This window comes from Chenopodium quinoa, unplaced genomic scaffold (genome assembly GCF_001683475.1).
Source record: "Chenopodium quinoa cultivar QQ74 unplaced genomic scaffold, ASM168347v1, whole genome shotgun sequence".
In the NCBI taxonomy this organism is placed as follows: domain Eukaryota; kingdom Viridiplantae; phylum Streptophyta; class Magnoliopsida; order Caryophyllales; family Amaranthaceae; genus Chenopodium; species Chenopodium quinoa.
This window is the reverse complement of record NW_018743979.1, coordinates 798,931-808,543: the sequence shown is the minus strand read 5'-3', so window position 1 is coordinate 808,543 and position 9,613 is coordinate 798,931. Positions and strand designations below refer to the sequence as shown.

At 40.2% G+C, this 9,613-nt stretch overlaps 1 long non-coding RNA gene across 4 annotated transcripts; it reads left to right on the top strand.

The window, feature by feature from the left end:
• The first annotated feature begins 923 nt into the window (after positions 1-923).
• LOC110689988 lies at positions 924-3,682 on the top strand. Of its 4 annotated transcripts, XR_002504979.1 has the most exons (5): positions 924-1,657; positions 1,903-2,137; positions 2,237-2,361; positions 2,685-2,789; positions 3,427-3,682. It is a non-coding gene; the product is annotated as an uncharacterized LOC110689988 (long non-coding RNA). The 4 variants fall into 4 exon arrangements; XR_002504980.1 differs by having other exon boundaries at positions 947-1,657; positions 2,237-2,340; positions 2,685-3,682; XR_002504978.1 differs by having other exon boundaries at positions 950-1,657; positions 2,685-3,682.
• Positions 3,683-9,613: the final 5,931 nt, after the last annotated feature.

Here is a 9,613-nt window from a genome sequence, read left to right as displayed (position 1 = left end):
TTCGTTCATCATTTTAAGTGCTGATTGATAATTTCGGGCCTATTTTTTTATTATTATTTGGGCTAAAATAAAAAAAAAAAGTAAATAAAATAAATAAAAGGTTTGGGCCAAAATAAATAATAAAACAATAAAATAAAAAGGTTTGGGATGAAATAAAAAATCTATGCTTTGACCAAACATCAAGACTGATCCATGGACTATTCAAAAATTGAATTTAATTAAATATGATTTTTTAAGCACTCTCGGGATTAAATATTGAACCCGACCAATAGTGATGGTGAAAGGTTGTTCATCATCGGGTTTGGTTTTGGGGAGACATTTTTAGGTGTCTACAGGCAGTAGGTTTCAGTGCCTGGCGCTAGATCTCAGCGTCTGGCGACAGAGCTCGAAGCCTCTCAAGACGGTTATTTTAACCTCTTTCGGCAATATCGGGTTCCTTGGTACGCAAGTTAGCCCCTATAAGCAATTTGACATGATTAAGTAGTCGGCTTGATTACAATCGCAATAAGTGATCGACCTGACGAAAGATCGTCTTACTTAGCTTAAAGCGCCTAAACATTGGCTCATCGCAAGACACCGACATACTGGTTCATAAACCGCAGAAGTACCAACATAATGGTTCACAATCAGCAAAAGCGCCGACGTACTGGCATAGCAGAAGCAAAGTTCAAGCGAGCTTTAAAGATCGACAAGCGTTGGTGTTCAGAAGTTTTCTTCGGAATATTATCACAACAATAATTCATATCATCAAAAAGCTCTTTTCACTAGTAGATAAACGTACATTTGCGTCGCCTAATTTGCGTCACTCATACAAAAGAACGAAGCAAATGCTTTTTTTTTATTATCATTAAAAGTGATTTGCGTCGCACATTAGCCAAGAAGCGATGCAAAAGTCAGATACATTTTAGCTTTCTGTTATTTGCGTCGCTCTTAATTATTGAAGCGACGCATATAATAATGTTATTTGCGTCCCTCATTTAATGACAAGTGACGCAAATGAGTGATAGAATTAAAATGCGTCACTTCTTTAACTAATGAGCGATGCAAATAATAATGTGCAGCATTATACTTTTAATTATTTGCGTCACTTATTATTAGTTGAGTGACGCAAATAACGCATTTGCATTAAGGTTATTTCTGATTCACTTGCTAGCTGCCTCCCTTTTACTACTATCTTCCAAGACAACGATTTCCAAGAGCTAAACACCCAGAAATTCGAGCAAAAATCACCCAGAAATTCAAGGAAATTCGACCCTAAAACCCCCAAAAAATTGACCCAAAACCCCCCAGAAAATCGACCCAAAAATCCCCAGAAATTCGACCAAAAAAACCCCCACAAATTCAACAACCAAACCGCAATCAAATCAACATCCATAATCGGAAAAAATTCAGAGCTACAATCCCCCAATTTCGAGCAAAACACCAAAAAAAAACCCCAGAAAAATTGAGCAAATTCTGGGCATTAATTCGAGCACATTCGATCAAAAAAATCAAGCATTAATTCGAGCATTAATTTGAGCAAATTTGAGCAAAAAAATCGAATCAAAACCCCATTAATTCAAACCCTATAAACCCCAAAAAATTCGAGCAAAATTACTGTCCTCATAGTCGAGCAATGTTGGGAATTTTTGAGTTTGTGAAGTCGATTTCACCTAAGGTAAGATTGCTTCTATTTATATCCAATATTTTCAAAATTACTATACAGTGTTGTGGGTTAAATTTTCTGTTTTAAGATTGTTTCTGTTTTATGTTAAATTTTCTGTTTTAAGTTAAATTTTCTGCGCTTTTTACAATGCCCAACAGCCAAGATGGGCATTCTGATAATTGATCCTTTTTCATAAAATAAATTTTCTCTTACTGTGAGTTATGGGTACCAAATTGTTCAACTGTTTGCTTTGATAGGTTGCTTATGAGTACAACATGTCAACTGATACCAACCCATAGCAGTTCGACCGTGTTCGCTCCTCCAAATCAACTGCATTTAGGCTCGACATTGTTGAATTTGTGAAGTCGATTTCACCTAAGGTAAGATTGCTTCTTAATTATGCGGAAGTGAATTCCACAAGTTGCTTGAGGTTCTGGTTGTGGACAAACGATTAAGGCGGTAGTACCTATCACCACAAGTTGGTTTGGAATAGTAAGCATAAAGTTTTTTACTTTGTTTTCTTTGATGGGGCTGCTGTAATTTTTGTTAAGTAATGTGTATTCGTCAAACTCACTACTTTCATTTTTTCAGGCAAGTAAAACTACCCATACATGCCAAGAAAATTCATCTAACTTCTAAATATTTCACTGGGAATCCGTGAGAGAAATCATTCCCATCTGTGCTCAATTTATCTGGTTTGTTTTCTTGTATCAAAGGTGATTCTTGGGATCAGTTTGTTTTTTTAAGGGGGTTTTTTTTCTTGTTAATATAAGAAATATTTTATAGTATTGAAATGAAAAAAGCACATCTTTGGCACACTTACTATAAATGACTACTAATGTTTTGGATAAAGCTTGTCATTCGAAAGCTAATATAAATTGTCATTTATGTTACATTGTTACGAGTATCACATATTACCAGTTCTTGAAGAAGTGGAAAATTTAAACATGCTGCACTCTTTGATGTTAAGACTATTAAGTGGTGGCTAGTTGGCTACACTTGAATACTCTTATTCATCTTTGCTTCCATGCCATTTCAGATTGTAGATGTGTGGTCTTGTGGGGTAACTTTGTCTGTAATGTTGGTCGGGGCTTACCCATTTGAGGACCCTGAGGAACCCAAAAAATTTTGCAAAACAATACATGTAAGTCATTTACTATTTTATATACCAAGGTGGTGGCTTCTTTGGTTGCCTGTCTGACCCTTAGTGATTTCTGCTATGTCACTAAATAATTATCTTAAATTATAGCATGGTGATACATTAGATAGTTTTGCCTCACTTTAGATAGTAGTTGTTGCTGTGTACTCTAATCATTCATCTTTCCCATGACCATACTTTGAGCACTATGGCCCATTTTTTTTTTATCTTCCTTTTTTTTCCAAGGTCAATAGTTATAATTAGTGGAGTTTTGGTTTATGAGTGATTTTATCGATATTTTATAGTGAGTCATTTTATGCGATATTTGATGTCTAATGATAATTACATCAATTAAGAGAGACTAGCATTGCCATTTTGTGTTGCGTCTTGCGTGCAACAGGATATCCACAAGACCATAACCTTCTTAAGATCAAGAAACATTGAATATTAATTTATTCACAAATTTATCATAGATTATTAAGGCTTGTGTGTATAAATACTACCCTTTTTCTTGTTCAAGAATATGTGAATTTTCTTTTTTTTTTTGGCGGTATGTGGTTGGTTAATACTTAATATCTTATTACAATCATTTTGCATAAGATTCAAGAACTAATTTTTTCAGTTTATTATTTGGAGTTTAAAGCTGTTATAGGTCCTACTGTTGGAGTTATGAGAGCAGGAGGCTTCAAGATTGGTGAATCGCTGGGACTATTGACAACATTGTCTAGTGCAAGCTTTACACCGTATACCAAGGAGGAGATAAATGAGATTCGAGATATTTGGGCAGAGTATTTTATATGTAATGTTGAACTTTAGATTTACACTTAGCGCATGTTGGACTCTTGTTTTGGATTATAGGCTTGACATGAATGATTTTGGTTAATTAGTGTTGGGATGATGAGTATTGTTGTGCGACAGCGGAAGCAAAGGTCGTAAACAAACAAGAAAACAATAAAGAAATTCAATGCAAACAATAAGAACAACACCAAGAATTTACGTGGTTCACTATCGATGTGATAGCTACGTCCACGGGCACCGAGATCGAATGATTTCACTATAAACTGCAAAGATTACAAAGATGATTCTTGTATTTCTCAAGAACGGCTCTCACTCTGTCTCTCTTCACCCTAATACTAATATTAGGGAGGTTTTATATTAATCCCTAAAATAAAAGATACTTGGGCAAAAAGATAACATAAAAGATAACTTTAAATCGTAAAATCCGCGTCTCCGCATTTTTCCTTCTCCGCCCGGTCAGACCGGGCAAGGTCTGCCCGATCGGGCGCGAGAAGAAAACTCCATACGAATGCTTCAACGTATCCAACCCCCACCGCCCGGTCAGACCGGGCAAGGTCTGCCCGATCGGGCGAAGGCTCGCCCGGTCGGGCGAAGGCTCGCCCGGTCGGGCGCGAGAGCAGCTTCTTCAACGAATTTGCCAGGCACCTCTTCTTCTTCCGCCCGGTCAGACCGGGCAATGTCCGCCCGATCGGGCGGACAAAGCTACGAAGTACGAGTCACCTAATATACTTATCAACAATCTCCACCTTGACGAGAACTCGTAGTCAGCAAACGACCCCATCAAGACATAGTGAAAAAACATCTCAAGCCAAACCCGATGCAGGACTCATGCATAAGCCATACATCCCGATAAGTCTTCAACCAAGACCCATCACATACTCGTCTCCAAGTATAACAACTCATAATGCTCCACCTGCATCACAAGCCCCGGGCAAGCTCCACCTTAATGCCAACACACCTACACCAGGAGCTCCCCAACTTCGCCCCTCAGGGCCTACTACATCACGTAGTAATCAATATTTAGCAAGTCTAAGCAATGTTTAAACTTGCTAAACGGAACAGGCTTAGTGAAGAAATCAGCCGGGTTGTCAGCAGTCCCAATCTTCTTCACCTTAATCCTCTTGTCAGTACGCAAGAAATGATACCTGACATCAATGTGCTTCGTCCGATCATGGTGTACTTGATCTTTAGCTAAGCAAATCGCACTTAGACTATCACAATATACTGTAGCAAAATCCTGTGCAATACCCAGTTCACCTACTAGGCCTTTGAGCCAAATAGACTCCTTAGCTGCAGAAGTTAAAGCCATATACTCAGCTTCAGTAGTTGACAACGTAACTGATGACTGCAATGTAGACTTCCAACTAACCACAGAACCACCCAAAGTGAACACATAACCAGTCACAGACCTCCTGGTATCCACATCAGCTGCATAATCAGAATCACTGTACCCAGTGACCAAGCATTCCCTACCATTCCCGTACACAAGACCAATATCAGCTGTCCCTCTCAGGTAGCGAAAAATCCTTTTCACCCCTTGCCAGTGTTCCCTCCCAGGTCGAGCCATAAACCTGCTTACAACACTAACAGCATGCGCAATATCCGGCCTAGTACAGACCATAGCATACATCAAACAACCAACCGCGTTTGCATATGGAACTCTAGACATATAAGACAACTCCTCCTCTGATTGAGGTGACATAGACAAAGACAACTTACAACTAACAGTAGTTGGCGTACTTATAGGCTTCGATTTTTCCATCCCAAAACGAGACAGAATCTTTTCAATGTAGCTTTTCTGAGTCAAGAAAAGCTTACCTCTAGCCCGATCCCTGTAGATCTCCATACCCAAAATCTTCCTAGCTGCACCCAAGTCTTTCATGTCAAACTCCGAGTTAAGCATCTCCTTTAATCTAGCAATATCAGATTTATTCTTTGTGGCAACCAACATGTCATCAACATATAACAAAAGATAAATCATGGAACCATTATCCAGCTTACTATGATACACACAGCAATCATATGAATTCCTGTCAAAACCTTGTGAAACCATAAAAGAATCAAACCTTTTGTACCACTGTCGGGGGGATTGCTTAAGTCCATACAATGACTTTAGCAATCTGCAGGCATAGTGTTCCTTTCCAGGAACTTCGAATCCTTCGGGCTGCTTCATCAGAATCTCCTCCTCCAAATCGCCATGAAGGAAAGCCGTTTTAACATCCAACTGCTCCAGCTCAAGATCAAAATGTGCTACAATTGACAATAACACACGGATAGAAGTATGTCGAACCACAGGTGAGAATATCTCAACAAAATCAACCCCTTCTACCTGACTGAACCCCTTAGCAACTAGCCTAGCCTTAAAACGTATTTGCTCAGTTTCCGACAACCCTTCTTTCTTCTTGTAAATCCATTTACAACCCACAAGCTTCCTCCCTTCCGGTACTTTTACCAGTTCCCACACTCTGTTCTTGTAAAGAGACTGCATCTCTTCACCCATTGCGGCAAGCCATTGCGCAGACTCACTACAACTAATTGCTTGTTTATATGTGGCAGGTTCAAATGACTCTACATCATCAGCTACACTCAATGCATAACCTGTCATCGCATCAACACAGCAATTTCTTCCCTCCATCTCTTCAATCAATCTAACAGGCTTCTTGATAACTCGTTTAGGCATCTCAAGAATGGTGTCAGGTTGACTAGATGACCCCTGATTAGATTGCTCCACCTCATCCCCAGAGTTAGAATGAGTAGGAGTAATCTCAGGTTCAGGAGTACCCGGCACTGGAACATCAGCATCATCATCAATATATTGTACCCGAGGTAAATCAGCAATGGTAGACTGATGTACCTCAAGTACCCCATCTGTCTGTAATAAATTGTCTCCTTCCCTTCTCAAATCTGAAATCTCTGCATTTTTAATTGAATACATGGTGTTTTCATCGAAAGTAACATCCCTACTAAGAATGACCCGACCCTCCGAAGGTGAAAAAATTCTAAACCCCTTCACACCATCCCCGTACCCAACAAAACACCCCTTCTTGGCTCGTGGATCCAGCTTACCCTCAATAACATGATAATAAGCAACACAACCAAAAATCTTCAAATTCGAAAAATTAGGCAACTTACCACTCCAGATCTCAAACGGAATCTTGGAATCAATTCCAGAATGAGGACCCCTATTAATGACATAACAAGCTGTTAACACAGCTTCACTCCAGTACCTCCTCCCAAGCCCTGCATTAGAGAGCATGCATCGGACTCTCTCTAGCAGTGTCTGATTAACCCGTTCTGCTACACCGTTCTGCTGTGGTGTCTTCCTGACAGTATGATGCCGACCTATACCCTCATCTGCACAGAACTGATTAAACTCGTCTTTGCAAAACTCTAGCCCATTGTCCGTTCGTAGCTTCTTGATCTTCCTTCCTTGTCGATTTTCCACCAAAGCTTTCCATTGCTTGAAAACTTTGAAGGCCTCATCCTTTGACTTAAGCAACCTAAGCCATGTGTATCGGGACTTGTCATCAACAAATGACACAAAATAGTGGTAACCTCCCATACCTTCAACTCTAGATGGACCCCAGCAATCTGAATGGATGTAATCGAGCACTGCATCAGTAATGTGAGCACCCTTGCTGAACTTTGACCTGTGTTTCTTACCAAACACACAATGCTCACAAAATTCAAGGTTGGCAACCTTGACCCCGGATAGAAGACCCCTCTTGGACAATAGCTGCATCCCCTTCTCCCCCATATGACCAAGCCTCATGTGCCAAATCTTAGTCATCTCCTGGTGAGATACAGATGCGCAAACCGCAGAACTAGGCAGTGTAACACCCTCAAAAACATAGAGGGTGTTCCTTTTGATACCCTTAAGTACCAACTCAGAACCTCTGAAAATACACAACTCCCCATCTGAAAACACACCATTGTACCCCAATTCATCCAGGGTACCCAATGAAATCAGATTCTTTCCTAAAGCAGGAACATGCCGTACATTAGTCAAAGTTAACCTCCGCCCATCAACAGTCCTCAACCTCATGGAACCAATACCTGTGACCTTACATGGAGCATTGTTACCGACTATAACCATACCCCCATTGCGAGGTTCATATGTATCAAACCAATCTCGACGTGGACACATATGGAACGAACACCCCGAATCTAGAACCCAGTTATCAGATAAATCATCAGACCTAGCAGAACTGACTAATGCTAAATCTTCCTCTGAATTATAGCTCTCATTCGGTTTCTCTTCAACTACAGCAGCCTGGGACTTGTTTTTCCTCACCGGACAATTATTCCTAAAGTGACCCGGTTCTTTACAGTAATAACATGTTTTAGTAGTAGTTTTACTAGATCCATCCTTGCCGTTTCCAGCACCCGACCCAGCATTGTTCCCCTTGTTAAACCCCTTATTCTTTTTAGACTTTCCGGACTTAACAAACAACCCACTACCATTATCCCCATTATCACTCGTAGCTTTCATTCTGAGTTCCCTAGTATGAAGTGCTGCCTTCACTTCTTCTAAGGTTATAGAATCCTTACCAACAACAAAAGACTCTACAAAATTCTCAAAGCTAGACGGTAGAGATACAAGTAAAATCAACGCAGCATCCTCATCATCAATTTTAACATCTAAATTACGTAAATCAAGCAAAATAGAGTTAAGTTTTTCTAGATGTTCCCGTAAGGAAGTACCTGACTGCATCCGGAGGCTAAACAACCGCTGTTTCAGTAATAATTTGTTGGTCAACGACTTAGTCATATACAATGACTCCAGCTTCAGCCACAATCCAGCCGCCGTTTCCTGATCAGCAACCTCCGTGATGATTTGATCATCAAGACTAAGTAATATGGTAGAGTGTGCCTTCTCTTCCATAACTTCTAACTGCGAGTCAGTCGGTCCGTCTCCTGACTCCGAAGTAGTACTCTTTGGAGCCAACGGACGCCATATCTGCTGTTGTTTTAACAGAGCCTTCATCTTAATTTGCCATAGCCCGAAACTATTTTTCCCGGTAAACTTCTCAATTCTTATTGTTGAATCTCCTGCCATTGTTATCTTCAAGAAACTCTCCAAGGATTGAACCTGGCTCTGATACCAATTGTTGTGCGACAGCGGAAGCAAAGGTCGTAAACAAACAAGAAAACAATAAAGAAATTCAATGCAAACAATAAGAACAACACCAAGAATTTACGTGGTTCACTATCGATGTGATAGCTACGTCCACGGGCACCGAGATCGAATGATTTCACTATAAACTGCAAAGATTACAAAGATGATTCTTGTATTTCTCAAGAACGGCTCTCACTCTGTCTCTCTTCACCCTAATACTAATATTAGGGAGGTTTTATATTAATCCCTAAAATAAAAGATACTTGGGCAAAAAGATAACATAAAAGATAACTTTAAATCGTAAAATCCGCGTCTCCGCATTTTTCCTTCTCCGCCCGGTCAGACCGGGCAAGGTCTGCCCGATCGGGCGCGAGAAGAAAACTCCATACGAATGCTTCAACGTATCCAACCCCCACCGCCCGGTCAGACCGGGCAAGGTCTGCCCGATCGGGCGAAGGCTTGCCCGGTCGGGCGAAGGCTCGCCCGGTCGGGCGCGAGAGCAGCTTCTTCAACGAATTTGCCAGGCACCTCTTCTTCTTCCGCCCGGTCAGACCGGGCAATGTCCGCCCGATCGGGCGGACAAAGCTACGAAGTACGAGTCACCTAATATACTTATCAACAAGTATAATGTCTATGATATTGAGATGTAAATTATTAGACAGGTTTTTAATATAATGCCGTCATTCCCAATTTTATGGGTAGGCCAAAATACAAAGGAGACTCTGCCGAAATTTACATTTGCATTCAATAATAATATTGCATTTTAATTTCAATTATTAGCGTTAGCATATTACTTTATACCACTAGCAAGAAAAACAGGTACTACAACATATACAAGCAATTATTATAATTAAAAAAAAAATTCACATCATTTGCGTCACTCATTAAACAAACAAGTGACGCAAATAAAGCA